Source organism: Salmo salar, chromosome 01, assembly GCF_965601325.2.
Source record: "Salmo salar chromosome 01, fSalSal1, whole genome shotgun sequence".
Lineage (NCBI taxonomy): Eukaryota > Metazoa > Chordata > Actinopteri > Salmoniformes > Salmonidae > Salmo > Salmo salar.
In genome coordinates, this window is record NC_138291.1 from 90577462 (window position 1) to 90593447 (window position 15986).

Consider the following 15986-nt stretch of genomic DNA (forward strand, 5'->3'; position numbering starts at 1 on the left):
ACAGCAGCGTAACCAAGTGGAGACATGTCGTTCTGGGTTCCACTGCAAAAGAGGGGGTCCGTGGAGTTATGAACATCAAGGCAGACAGGCGGTGAATTTGAATCCCAGATCTCATTGGTGTGATAAGGTTCATAAGGTGGATCTGTTAATTTGTATATGCTATAAAGGTGGTACGTTTCTGTAAACTGAGTACTCGGAAAGTAGGGCGAGTTCAAATGAGTTGTACATGAGCCCCAAATCCATAACAAACTGTTTGAGGACAGCTGTTTTAACCATCCCTGGCAGAGTTTTCTGTCTGTGGCTGTTCTTGTTCGGTCAGATTTGGCCCGCTCCAAGTGGTCAAGCCTTTGACCGTCCGGCCTCTGCAGACACGCCTACAGTTGTTCACAATTCGTGCCACCGCCAGAGAGAGAGAGAAGACAGGTAAGAAACCATAATTTACCCAGCTATAGGCTGCTATAGCCTACATATTTATTTTATTTGTCATTCTAATGTTTTCATAGATTTTCTTTTGCAATTAACTGTTATCTTGCCGGAGAAAGCATCTGAGCGAGCGAACGGCACATTACCGTACGACAGACCACGTATTCGCCCTAATTGACAGACAAACAAACAAACCAAAACAAAGGCAAAGTCTTCTCATGCTTTGTTGATTTCAAAAAAGCCTTTGACTCAAATTGGCATGAGGGTCTGCTATACAAATTGATGGAAAGTGGTGTTGGGGGAAAAACATACGACATTATAAAATCCATGTACACAAACAACAAGTGTGTGGTAAAATTGGCAAAAACACATTTCTTTCCACAGGGCCGTGGGGTGAGACGGGGATGCAGCTTAAGCCCCACCTTCTTCAACATATATCAACAAAATAGCGAGGGCACTAGAACAGTCTGCAGCACATGGCCTCACCCTATTAGAATCTGAAGTCAAATGTCTGCTGTTTGCTGATGATCTGGTGCTTCTGTCCCCAACCAAGGAGGGCCTACAGCAGCACCTAGATCTTCTTCACAGATTCTGTCAGACCTGGGCCCTGACAGTAAATCTCAGTAAGACAAAATAATGGTGTTCCAAAAAAGGTCCAGATGCCAGGACCACGAATACACATTCCATCTAGACACCGTTGCCCTAGAGCACACAAAAAACTATACATACCTCGAACTAAACATCGGCGCCATAGGTAACTTCCACAAAGCTGTGATTGATCTGAGAGACAAGGGAAGAAGGGCATTCTATGCCATCAAAAGTAACATAAATTTTGACATACCAATTACGATCTGGCTAAAAATACTTCAATTAGTTATAGAACTCATTGCCCTTTATGGTTGTGATGTCCGGGGTCCGCTCACCAACCAATAATTCACCAAATGGGACAAACTGTCACACTCTGACCTAGGAGAGCTGTGTTTTCTGTTTAGTTAGGTCAGGGTGTGATAGGTGGGTGGGCATTCCATGTTTTGTTTTTCTATGTTTTGGCCAGGTATGGTTTCCAATCAGAGGCAGCTGTCTATCGTTGTCTCTGATTGGAAGCCATACTTAGGCAGCCTGTTTTTCCCTTTGTTTTCGTTGGTAGTTGCATTCTGTTTAGTTTGTATAACCTGACGGAACTGTTGGCTGTCATTTTTGTTTATTTTGTCTAGTGTTCGTTTTCATTAAAATATAACGATGAGCACTCAACACACTGCGCCTTGGTCTCCTCTATATGACGCCCGTTACAGAACTGCCCACCAAGATTGGACCAAGCAGTGTGGATTAGAGGACTGGACCTGGGAAGAGATCCTGGATGGGCAGGACCTTGGACAAGGCCGGGGGAGTATCGCCGCCCGCAGGAGGAGAGAGGCAGCGAGGGCGGAACGGCGATACTGGGAGGAACGGGCAAGAAAGCAACAGGAGCCCGAGAGGCAGCACCCCCCCAATTGGCTAAGGCGGATTTAAGACCTGAGCCATCTCCCCGTGCTTACCGTGGGGAGCGAGTGACTGAACAAGCACCGTGTTATGCGGTGATGCGCACGGTGTCGCCCATGCGCACTTACAGCCCTGTGCACTCGGTGCAAACTCCTCACCGTTGTTGTGCTAAGGTTGGCACTCAGCCAGCAAGGAGTATGCCTGCTCAGCATTCCTGCCCTCCAGTGCGCCTCCATAACCCAGTACGTCCTGTGCCTGCTCCTCGCACTCTCCCTCCAGTGCGCCTCCATAGCCCAGTACGGCCGGTGCCTGCTCTGAGCACCCGGTCCTCAGTGCGTCTCTCCAGTCCGGTGAGACCTGTTCCAGCTCCACAAGTAAAGCCTCCAGTGATAATCTATGGTCTGATGCCTGTAGAGATGATCCATGGCACGAAGCCTCTAGTGATGATCCATGGCCCGGAGACTGTAGGGATGTTCCATGGCACGAAGCCTCCAGAGGTAATCCATGGCCTGGAGCCTGTAGGGATAATCCATGGCAAGAAGCCTGTAGGGATAATCCATGGCCCGGAGCCTGTAGAGATGATCCATGGCACGAAGCCTCCAGTGATGATCCATGGCATGGAACCTGTATTGATGATCCATGGCATGGAGCCTGCAGCAACGGTCCCTAGTCCGGAACCTACAACGACGCTCTCCAGTCCGGAGCCTCCGGCGACGCCCCTCAGTCCGAAGCCTCCGGCGGCGCTCCCTCAGTCCGGAGCCCCCGGCGGCGCTCCCCAGTCCGGAGCCCCCGGCGGCGCTCCCCAGTCCGGAGCCCCCGGCGGCGGTCCGCAGCCCGGAGCCTTCAACGGCGGTCGGCGTTCCAAAGCCTCGGGCGATGATCCACGGTCTGGTTCCTCCGGACACACAGAAGCGGGGGGATCAGCGGGCGGTCGGGGTGCTACGCCCTGAACCAGAGCCGCCGCCAATTATAGATGCCCACCCGGACCCTCCCCTATAGATTCAGGTTTGCGGCCGGGAGTCCGCACCTTTGGGGGGGGGGGGGGGGGGTACTGTCACGCTCTGACCTAGGAGAGCTGTGTTTTCTCTGTTTAGTTAGGTCAGGGTGTGATAGGTGGGTGGGCATTCTATGTTTTGTTTTTCTATGTTTTGGCTGGGTATGGTTTCCAATCAGAGGCAGCTGTCTATTGTTGTCTCTGATTGGAAGCCATACTTAGGCAGCCTGTTTTTCCCTTTGTTTTCGTGGGTAGTTGCTTTCTGTTTAGTTTGTATAACCTGACGGAACTGTTGGCTGTCATTTTGTCTAGTGTTCGTTTTCATTAAAATATAACGATGAGCACTCAACACGCTGCGCCTTGGTCTCCTCTATATGACGCCCATTACACAAACACCAAATTGAGACTCTGCATGCAGAATTCTGCAAAAATGTCCTCCATATCCAAATTATGCATGCAGAGCAGAATTAGGCTGATACCCACTAATTATCAAAATCCAGAAAAGAGCCGTTAAATTCTACTATCACCTAAAAGGAAGCGATTCCCAAACCTTCCATAACAAAGTCATCACCTAAAGAGAGATGAACCTGGAGAAGAGTCCCCTAAGCAAGCTGGTCCTGGGTCTCTATTCACAAACACAAACAGACGCCACAGAGCCCCAGGACAGCAACACAATTGGACACAACCAAATCATAAGAAAACAAAAAGATAATTACTTGACACATTGGAAAGAATTTACAAAAAAACTGAGCTAACGAGAATGCTATTTGGCCCTAAACAGAGAGTACACAGTACACTGTGACTGACCCAAAATTAAGGATATCTTTGAGTATGTACAGACTGTGAGCATAGCCTTGTTATTGAGAAAGGCAGATCAAGGCAGACCTGACTTTCAAGAGAACAGGCTATGTGCACACTACTCACAAAATGAGGTGGAAACTAAGCTGCACTTCCTAACCTCCTACCAAATGTATGACCATATTAGAGACACATATTTCCTTCAGATTACACAGACCCACAAAGAATTTGAAAACAAATCAAACTTCGATCAACTCCTATATCTATTGAGTGAAATACCATAGTGTGCAATCACAGCAGCAAGATTTGTGATGTGTTGCCACAAGAAAATGGCAACCAGTGAAGAACAAACACCATTGTAAATACAACCTATATTTATTTATTTTACCTTTTGTACTTTAACTATTTGTACATCATTAGAACACTAGATATAGACATAATATTATTTTACTTTATTATTTTGGAACTTTTGTGAGTGTAATGTTTGCTGTTCATTTTTTATTTATTTCACTTTTGTTTGTTATCTATTTCATTTGCTTTGGCAATGTAAACATGTTTCCCATGCCAATAAAGCCCCTTAAATCAAATTGAAATGGAGAGAGACAGAGAGGGAGACATACACACAGAGAGACATACACACAGAGAGACAGACACACAGAGAGACAGACACACAGAGAGAGACAGAGACACAGAGAGACACACAGAGAGAGACAGAGAGAGACAGAAAGACACACAGACAGAGAGCGAGAGACAGAGAGCGAGAGACACAGACAGAGAGCGAGAGACACAGACAGAGAGCGAGAGACACAGACAGAGAGCGAGAGACACAGGGAGAGCGAGAGACACAGGGAGAGAGAGAGAGAGAGTCGATCTCTTTATTGAAGACTCTTTTGTCTCAGCTAGCTGGTGGAAGTGAAGACCATTGTCACAGTCAGTCAATGTGGGAGGCTTTAGTCTGCTCTGATGAATAGAGCTCCTTATGGACAATCCACATGCTGTGACTTAGACATAACAGCTTCCTCTGTTGGCTCGCACTGGATAAAAAACCCTAATGGTAATTGCACACAGATGCTGCATTGGAAAAAAGAGGGAGGAGAGGGAGAAAGCGACACTGAAAATACTATTTAGAGAGAAGAATGAAGAATGTCATAATTGTGGCTGCTTTGAAATGGAGCACTCAGTCTGGAGTCCCATGGAGAACTCTGGCCTTTGTGACAGCACTGACATCATCCATGTTAATTTACATTAATGAAAGATGGGACTAGACTTTGGTAAAGAATTTTCCATTCATCCACTCATGTTTGGTGAGACTTATGGGGATTCTAGCATCCATTCCACACCTACATTTACATATTGTCTCTCTGCAAAATCTACATTTTAGACAAAATATTCCCTCTCCTCAACCTACCGCAATCTCCCTAAATATCCACTCTGGCTCTCCAACCGCTGTTGCCCCTAGCAACACAGAAACCCAGCCTCCATTACCAGATCACATCCCAGATCATCATCATCATCAGAGGATCATCTTAGATCATTTCCCGGATCACCATTGTCATGACGTTGGCCTGTTGGGGAGGCTTATGACCCCCATAAATACCTTTCCCCTTTTCTCTCTCTCTACTTTATAGAGTTGACTCTTGTAAAGCTTTGTAACATAGAGAGTCTGGTAACATCAAAAGGTGGGAAACGGAACCATATTTCGGTAATCCAACCAGTTAAATATGTGTTGGTACTTAATGAATATGATCTCAGATCAGTTGTTGTCTGAGACATTACTACTAATGATAGTATGACAAAATGTATCTTGGAAAATCTACACATTCTAGTTATCAGATTCACATGGAATTGTTGTGCAATTTAAATGTTTAAATATGAAACTATTTGTGAAAAGATGAAATTTAATTTTAGCTTCTTAATGAGAGAATGGTGTGTCATAGAGTAAACTCTGCTCACTCAGAGGCTCCGCCCAAGTGAACAGACATTGGTTGTAAACTATGAAACACGCCCTTCTCTTCACCACGATATAAGCCCGTTGACGAAAATCCAACTTTCTGTTCCAAGGACGTGAGGACTTGCGGTCCCTGCATTAAAAGGACAAGATCACCTACAGAACTAAGCCAACCTCATGGTGAGCTCTGGTTGAACGACAAGAACCTAACGAAATTACCATCGAATTTCAACGTGAAGATGACGATCAACATGACGAAAGGATGAATTTCGACTATACCAGCCAGAATATAGCATGAGCTTAAAGTATGGTAACTTGGTATGAACTTTTAACTCTTATTCACTAAAGAAGTGATACCTCCTAGCCGATTGATTTAGCCACAGCAACTGTAAACGTGGGCTAGGAAAGGATGGATTTAGTATCCACTCTACCACGCTCCAGTTCACCACTAGACATTCTTCAGAGGACAAGAGATTCATGCAGGACAACCCGGCCTTCTATCTACGACCAATCTACCGAAGCGCAGCTCAGAGTAAATATTTATTGCATTTTTCTTTTCCAAATGGGCGGTTATTTAGAATGCATAAGATACTGTATTTACGATAGCATAGCTGCCTACTCAAACCCAAACCCATAGCATAGCTGCCTACTTCACTCAAACCCAACCCCCTCTCTTTGTGTAACCAGCCGTCATATCTGTTCCGTCCGCTAGGGACGTTTTCCTTTATGACATCATTTGTAATCAATGTATGATCCATTCTGTGTAGATGTAATTCTGTATGATTTTTTTTGGTATTTAGTAAATAAATAAATAAATAATTAAACCAAATATTGTATTGCTGATTCAACTTGTTAGCCAGGGTTTGTGATGTTAACCAAGAATTTACAACTTTCTGATGAGACTGAATAAGGTGACGATTAAATATTGACTGCTATTGAGGTAAAAGATTACCAGGTCTTTAAGAGTTTATTCGGAAGATAACAGCTCTATAAACATTATTTCGTGGTGCCCCGACTTTCAAGTTGATTACATTTACATGATTAGCTTAAATCAGGTAATATTAATTACAGAGAAATTATTTTATAGAATATCATGTCATATCACTTAATCCGGCGTAGCCAAAGATACGACACCATCATGGAGGATCATCTCAGATCACATCCCAGATCACCACCCTGGAGGATCATCTCAGATCACATCCTGGATCACCATCATGGAGGACCATCTCAGATCACATCCCAGATCACCACCCTGGAGGATCATCTCAGATCACATCCTGGATCACCATCATGGAGGATCATCTCAGATCACATCCCAGATCACCACCCTGGAGGATCATCTCAGATCACATCCCAGGTCATCACCATGGAGGATCATCTCAGATCACATCCCAGATCATCTCAGATCACATCCCAAATCATCATCATGGAGGATAATCTCAGATCACATCCCAGATCATCAACATGGAGAATAATTTCAGATCAAATCCCTGTGGGGGAAGCCATTCAAATTAATGGCTTTACAGCAACAATCACAGTAAACAACAGTGCTGTCATAATCAAATAAAATTGTATTTGTCACATGCGCCGAATGCAACAGGTGAAATGCTTACTTACAAGCCCTTAACCAACAATGCTTTAAGAAGTTGTCACATTGTATAATGATAGGAGACAGGCGCAGGAATACAAAAATATTTTTATTTTATTTCCCTAACTAAAATAGAATACGTCATGAAAATGACGGTGACGAAGCCCAAAACAAACGTGTGTGTGTGTGTGTGTGTGTGTGTGTGTGTGTGTGTGTGTGTGTGTGTGTGTGTGTGTGTGTGTGTATATATATATGTATGTATGTAAAAGAGCGAGGTGTAAACTTCTAATAAATACACGGTACGAGACCCGTAATAACAATACACGGGACGAGACCCGTAATAACAAGTTCACACTAACACGAAAGCCAATTATAACAGAGCACATGTACTCACAAGACCAACGGACACAGAACAATAATCAGCAAGGACAATGGGGAACACAGGGCACAATTATACACATACTAATCAGGGGGAATAGGAACCAGGTGTGCGTAATGAGACAAGTGTCACGTCCTGACCAGTGAGAAGGGTCATTTTGCCATAGTAGGGCGTGGCAGGGGGGTTGTTTTGTGTGTTTTGGGGTTGGTTTGTTTCTAGGAGAATTTGTTCTAGTTTTCTGTTTCTATGTTTAATTTTCCTTGTGTGGCCGAGTATGGTTCCCAATCAGAGGCAGGTGTCTCGTTGTCTCTGATTGGAAGCCATACTTAGGCAGCCTATTTTTCTTTGGGTTTTGGTGGGTGTTTATTTTCCGTTTAGTTATTGTTCCTGATGGAACTGTTGGTCGTTTGTTATTTTGTAAAGTGTTTCTCATTAAAGTATCAAGAATGAGCACTATTCACGCTGCGCCTTGGTCTAATCCTTTCGACGCCTGTGACAACAAGACAGTCAGGGGGCCGTGGTAATGATCCAGTTCAGTGACACCTAGAAGGCTGGTGACGTAGACCTCTGGAGCTGGTAAACAGAATGAGCAGCAGTACCAGGGGGATCCGTGACAAGTTTTAAGAAAAAATAAGTGTTAAGTAAAAAATAGATAAGTAAACATTTTTAAATAAAAGTAACAAATAATTCAACAGCAGCAGTAAAATAACAAGAGCGAGGCTAAATACAGGGGGTACAGAGTGAATGTGCGGGGGCAACGGTTAGTAGAGGTAATTGAGGTAATATGTACATGTAGGTAGAGGTAAAGTGACTATGCATAGGTAATAAACAGAGAGTAGCAGCAGCGTAAAAGAGGGGTCTGGGTAGCCACTTGATTAGCTGTTCAGGAGTCTTATGGCTTGGGGGTAGAAGCTGTTAAGAAGCCTCTTGGACCTAGACTTGGTGCTCCGGTACCACTTGCCGTGCGGTAGCAGAGAGAACAGTCTATAACTAGGGTCACTGGAGTCTTTGACAATTTTTAGGGCCTTCTTCTGACACTGCTTGGTATAGAGGTCCTGGATGGCAGGAAGCTTGGCCCCAGTGATGTACTGGGCTGTACGCACTACCCTCTGTAGTGCCTTGCGGTCAGAGGCCGAGCAGTTGCCATACCAGGCAGTGATGCAACCAGTTAGGATGCTCTCTGGTGCAGCTGTAGAACCTTTTGAGGATCTGAGGACACATGCCAAATCTTTTCAGTCTCCTGAGGGGGAATCGGTTTTGATGTGCCCTCTTCACAACTGTCTTAGTGTGTTTAGAACATGATAGTTTGTTAGTTCTATACCTATCATCTGAGGGAGGAGGAGAGAGCGACTGTGGCCCCTGTTCTCATTGTACTGATCCATCATGATGGAAAAGTCAATCTCCCTTCACACAGGGATGAGTGTATGCAGTTCGAATCTCTCAGGGTAATGGTTAAGGTGTTCGACTGACAGTTGCAGAGAGTTGCAAAGTCCCAGCCAGGGTTACCCCTGAATTCAGTGAAATATCCTACCAAACACTTTCCTTGAACCCTCTAATATAACAGATTGTCATGGCGGGCTCAACAAAGTCTTACCAGGAGAGATGGGGTCGACTATATTTTAACTCAGTCAAATTCCATTTCTAAATAGAAAAATCCACTTTAAAATGTGTGCTTTTTCATTATCCTGAACTGACAGGATTCAAATTGAACTGAACCTAACCAGATCTAACCAGATACTCACATAGAACCAGGTGATAATACACAGTAGACTGACACTGACCTACCACTACTAGCTAGGGGGTGGCAGATAGATTCCAGGTCAGTGAGTTGTGTCATTAACCGACAGGTCACAGGTTCAAATCCTGTCGCAGTGCCCTTTAGCAAAGCACTTAACCCCAATTGCTCCAGCTGCACTGGACAATAGAGAGCAAAAGTAAGGGTGTCTTTCTGTAGGCACTTTTTGTGAATTTTGAAGCATGTATGTCACAAAAAAGCACACAAAGCACATAACCTTTATGGATTATAAAGCCATTATGTTAACTGACTGCTATTATCTCAGAGAACAACATGTATAAGATCTCCGTAGCCTGTGCTAACCTCAGATCTTTTTGGGGACATTTATCCCAAAACCCTATTCTTTCCCAATTCATTTTCCCCATAGGAATGGCTGAACTAGCATTGCTAGCACAGACTGGAATATGTTCTGGGATTCCTCCGATGGCATTGAGGAGTACACTACATAAGTCATTGGCTTCATCAATAAGTGCATTGATGACATCGTCCCCACAGTGACCGTACGTACATACCACAACTAGAAGCCAACGATTACAGGCAACATCCGCACTGAGCTAAAGGCTAGAGCTGCCACTTTCAAGGAGCGGGACTCTAACTTGGAAGCTTATAAGAAATCCCGCTATGCCCTCCGACGAACCATCAAACAGGCAAAGCGTCAACACAGGACTAAGATCGAATCGTACTACACCGGCTCTGATGCTCGTCGGATGTGGCAGGGCTTGCAAACCATTACAGATTACAAAGGGAAGCACAGCCGAGAGCTGCCCAGTGACACGAGCCTACCAGACGAGCTGAACAACTTCTATGCTCGCTTCGAGGATAATAACACTGAAACATGCATGAGAGCACCAGCTGTTCCGGAAGACTGTGTGATCACTCTCTCCATAGCCGATGTGAGTAAGACCTTTAAACAGGTCAACATTCACAAGGCCGCAGGGCCAGACGGATGACCAGGACATGTACTGCGAGCATGCGCTGACCAACTGGCAAGTGTCTTCACTGACATTTTCAACCTCTCCCTGTCCGAGTCTGTAATACTAACATGTTTTAAGCAGACCACCATAGTGCCTGTGCCCAAGAACACTAAGGTAACCTGCCTAAATGACTACCGACCAGTAGCACTCACATCTGTAGCCATGAAGTGCTTTGAAAGGCTGGTCATGGCTCACATCAACACCATTATCCCAGAAAACCTAGACCCACTCAATTGGCATACCGCCCCAACAGATCCACAGATAATGCAATCTCTATTGCACTCCACATTGCCCTTTCCCACCTGGGCAAAAGGAACACCTACGTGAGAATACTATTCATTGACTACAGCTCAGCGTTCAACACCATAGTGTCCTCAAAGCTCATCAATAAGCTAAGGACCCTGGGACTAAACACCTCCCTCTGCAACTGGATCCTGGACTTCCTGACGGGCCACGCCCAGGTGGTAAGGGTAGGTAACAACATATCCGCCACGCTGATCCTCAACACAGGGGCCCCTCAGGGGTGCGTGCTCAGTCCCCTCCTGTCCTCCCTGTTCACTCATGACTGCACAGCCAGGTATGACTCCAACACCATCATTAAGTTTGCCAATGACACAACAACGGTAGGCCTGATCACCGACAACAACGAGACAGCCTATAGGGAGGAGGTCAGAGACCTGGCCATGTGTGGCCAGGACAACAACCTCTCCCTCAACGTGATCAGGACAAAGAAGATGATTGTGGACTACAGGAATGGTGTCCACATCTTGGTGTCCACATCACCAACAAACTAACATGGTCCAAGCACACTAAGACAGTCGTGAAGAGGGCACGACAAAACCTAATCCCCCTCAGGAGACTGAAAAGATTTGTCATGGGTCCTCAGATCCTCAAAAGGTTCTACAGCTGCACCATCGAGAGCATCCTGACTGGTTGCATCACTGCCTGGTACAGCAACTGCTCGGCCTCCGACCGCAAGGCACTTCAGAGGGTAGTGCGTCTGGCCCAGAGCATCCTGGGGCCAAGCTTCCTACCATCCAGGACCTCTATACCAGGCTGTGTCAGAGGAAGGCCCTAAAAATTGTCAAAGACTCCAGCCACCCTAGTCATAGACTGTTCTCTCTGCTACCGCACAGCAAGTGGTACCGGAGCACGAAGTCTTGGTCCAAGAGGCTTCTAAACAGCTTCTACCCCCAAGCCATAAGACTCCTGAACAGCTAATCAAATGGCTACCCAGACTATTTGCATTGCCCCCCCCCCCCCTTTTACACCGCTGCTACTCTCTGTTGTTATCATCTATGCGTAGTCACTTTAATAACTCTACCTAGGTATTGACATGTTGAATGCACCGAGCTACACCGAGCTGTCTGTCTAAACTACTGGCACACAGCTCGGACACCCATGCATACCCCACACGGCATTCCACAGGAGGTCTCTTCACAGTCCCCAAGTCCAGAACAGACTATGGGAGGCACACAGTACTACATAGAGCCATGACTACATGTAACTCACATCAAGTAACTCATGCCAGCAGTAAAATTAGATTTAAAAAACAGATTAAAAAACACCTTATGGAACAGCGGGGAATGTGAAGCAACACAAACATTGGCACAGACAAATGCATACACACACACACACGCACACACGATAACTATACATACACATGGATTTAGTAGTGTAGATATGTGGTAGTGGTGTAGGGGCCTGAGGGCACATAGTGTGTTGTGAATGTATTGCAATGTTTTTAAAATTGTATAAACTGCCTTAATTTTGCTGGACCCCAGGAAGAGTAGCTGCTGCAATGGGGATCCATAATAAATACAAATACATGTACATATTACCTCAACTAACCGGTGCCCCCGCACATTGACTCTGTACCGGTACCCCCCTGTATATAGTCTCACTATTTTATCTTACTGCTTATTTATCTTACTGCTGCTCTTTAATTACTTGTTACTTTTATTTCTTATTCTTATCCATATTTTTTAAAACTGCATTGTTGGTTAGGGGCTCGTAAGTAAGCATTTCACTGTAAGGTCAACACCTGCTGTATTTGGCACATGTGACTAATACAATTTGATTTGATTTGAACGAACCAGAGGTAACTCATTTGGCAAGCTCTATGGTGAACCTGGCCAAGACCACACTCCCTGCGGTTGTCTCAGGGGGAGTTGGAATACATTAGTAATACATTTACATTACGTGTGTATAACAGGCCAAATATAAGGGACCCCAAAATTATTGCTGCTGCTGAACGACGACAACTACTACTATGGACTGATTGATTTTGATTGATTTATCTTATTTCCGTGTCGTACACCAATTGGTGCCCAGACAGTATGGGCTTATAAGACACGATATCAAGTTTGTGTGCTGTCCACAAAATAAATTAAATGCATAATTAGCACTCAAAACAAATTACAGCACCAGCTTTGCAGGTGACGGGTCAGGATAGCACAACAGCCTTAGCCTTGATATAAACCTGACAAATAAGATTACTGCTGATTTGATTCACTACTTACTGTGCCGAGCAGAAAGTATGCCCAGACACTCCCTAGAGCGTTCGATGGCTGCCAGGAGTGTGTGTGTGTGTGTGTGTGTGTGTGTGTGTGTGTGTGTGTGTGTGTAGGAGGACTGAAGTTGACAATGGAGGGAAAAAAGGGGACACACACTACTAAGTTTTAAGATGTCTAGATATCTACTCTCTTTCTTTCTCTTTCTTTCTTTCTTTCTTTCTTTTTCTTTCTATCTTTCTTTCTTTCTCCATCTGTCTTTCTATGTCTCTCTCTCTCTCTGTAGGATAATGAACAACATGCTTTAACACTCTGCATAACTCTGATTCCAAACTACTCCCAAATCAGAGTAACACGATATCATCCACTGACTGTTGCTAAACACCTGACCAACACCTTGCTGCTGTAGAGAGGAATTCGGAAGCTGTCATTCACTGGAATTGCCCTCTAGGAAACCATTGGATATCATACCCTTCAATCTGTTGGTGTATGGAGGATAGGCCTTAGACCAGTGTGCTGTGTTGTTCTCCCATCTGTTCTCAACTAATCATGGTCAATGCAGACAATCTCTATACTGAAACAGCATGGGTTTGGGATGTGTCAAACCCCCAGCACTGAGTTTATATAGAGGAACATCATTGTTTTAAGCAATGTATCCATATTGTAAAACACTATGTAACACCATAGTGTGATACACCATGAATGCTAGTTAGTGTGTGGGACCAAATGATTCAGATGGTTCAGTCTGATTCAGAACCATAACAACATCTACTATTAATATTACTTCTACAGAGAAGCCTTCAGTCAACAGAAGTAACTTCTTCTCAGACAGGAAACCAAACACTCAAGGCTATGGGTCAGTGAAGAACAAACACCATTGTAAATACAACCCATATTTATGTTTATTTATTTTTCCTTTTTTACTTCAAATATTTGCACATCGTTATAACACTGTATATAGCCATAATATGACATTTGAAATGTCTATTCCTTTGAAACTTTTGTGTAATGTTTACTGTACATGTTTAATTGTTTCTTTTGTTTATCTATTTCACTTGCTTTGGAAATGTAAACATATGTTTCGCATGCCAATAAAGCCCTTTGAATTTCATTTAATTGAGAGAGAGAGAAAGAGCGAGAGAGACGATTGGCTCCCACAGTGCCAGAATGCAGCAACAGGAAATGTGAATTATTATATAGATTATAATTAATGGACATTTTTGTAAGGGTTGATCCATTTTTCATTAGGGCAAATCAAGTCTGAAATGACAAACTTCAGAAGCCTTTTTAAGAATGAAATACACTACAAGTTTGCATTTCCTGCTGTGTGCAGGAAAATACTCAGCAAGTGGTCAAATGAAGATCCTACATCTGTAGAGTTGGCATGATACAGTCTGAAATGTAAAGAGCAGATTCTGTTTGTCTGGTGTTGTTGATCTCATAAATCCACACACAGCCACACACAGGTAAAAAAATGTAGATTCCGAAATGGTATTGGTGGTGTTTCCCAAATCATAATCCAATTATCTCTATGTCCAAAACTTTACATCAGACATTTAGTCATCTTGAATAGAGATGTGACAGCACTGGTAAAGGATATGGAAATCACTTTGCCCTTTCCCACCTCACAAGACTCAAAACAAATACATGAGATCATACTTGACTTCCCTCAGGCAAGTGTTGAGATCCCACCCTGTGTGTGTGTGTGTGTGTGTGTGTGTGTGTGTGTGTGCAGTAGACAGAAACCTGTCCCGATGTCAAGCAAATATGCCGAGGCTACAGCATCCTGGATGTAATTACTATCGGTTTGTCACCGTGGGCTATACAGTCGAAATCATGTTTGAAAGATTGGAAAATGAAGTGAGTTGGATTAAGGCCAAATGAAATCCTCTCTCAATCTTCAAAATGTATTTTATATCGAATAGACTACAATGTACATAGATAATATAGATTTGGTATCTTTAGTAAAAAAAAAATCGAATTTTGTCAACTGGCCAAAAACGGGTTGAATCAACGTTATTTCCACGTCAATTCAACCAAAACTTTTACGTGATGACGTTGATTCAACGTGGGAAACTGATTGGATTTGAAAACATATATAAATGTAAGGGAATGTCTAATTTTTTTCACCAAACTTTTAACCTAAATCCAACGACATTGTGACATAGTTTGTTGATTTCACGTTGAATTCATGTTAGTGTGCCCTGTAGATAATGTGTTTGTTTAATTCTAGTTTCTAATTTTTCCGCAATATTTTACAGTATACTATCAAAGCATGGTCTCATAATTAGCAGTTGCCCTTTAGGGGTAAACTGCCAGAACACCTTACCTTACTGAAAATGCTCCGGTCCTTAACAGCTCGATCCACCCTATTGGTGGCACTCCGATGACCAATATGTCGTGGTAGTCAAATCACTTCATAACTCAGTCATGCAACGGACAGATGACATAAATAAAAAATCACTTCTAAAACTGCATCCGAAAGGGGGGACTCTGAGGATCTCACTCACAACATCGCGAAAAGATGCTGAAACTGCGGGAAACAGTGTTATCTTCTTGCCTCCCGTTCTAGAGACACTCTCCCACCGCTGTCTGTTCCAGTCTCGTTTCGGCTCGTTCCGCAGCGAGCTTCTGTCCTTCTGTACTTCAGTTTCGTTGCTGGGTAGCGGGAACGCCCACGCGAGGTTGACTGTGCTGCGCTGGAGAGGGCAGAGAAAACAGAGAGTTGTCAAACGCCACCGCCGACCGGTGTGCCCCGCGCTATAGCAGGCGCGCAGGCGTCTTCTTTATGATGAAGTATGAAAACATAAACACAGTGTTAGGCTATCTATCTATGTATGTTCTACCAGAGAGAGCCATATGGTTCCTTTATTCTACCTGATGCTTAAAAAACGAATTGAAGCCCCTCTCTTCTGATGTGGCCATTGATACCTCTGGATACTAGATAGGCTACCCAGGTTTTGTATCACAACCAAGGAAGCCAAGAATAACACCACAGAACCCCTCACCATAAAACCCCTATCCAGGTGGGCTCTCTTCTCCCTCCTACAGAGCCTGCGGGCTGGGTGTCCATAGGTGTCCTGTTCTGTCTATAG

General features: G+C 44.2%; 1 protein-coding gene across 1 annotated transcript in view; it reads right to left on the minus strand.

Annotated features, from left to right (window-relative positions):
• rhbl4 (Rhomboid-like protease 4) overlaps positions 1–15534 on the minus strand; it is an 83738-nt gene extending 68204 nt beyond the window's left edge. Inside the window, exon 1 of the mRNA XM_014207861.2 lies at positions 15221–15534. The gene's annotated coding sequence lies outside the window, so the exon portion shown is untranslated. The remainder of the gene's footprint in view (positions 1–15220) is intronic.
• Positions 15535–15986: the final 452 nt, after the last annotated feature.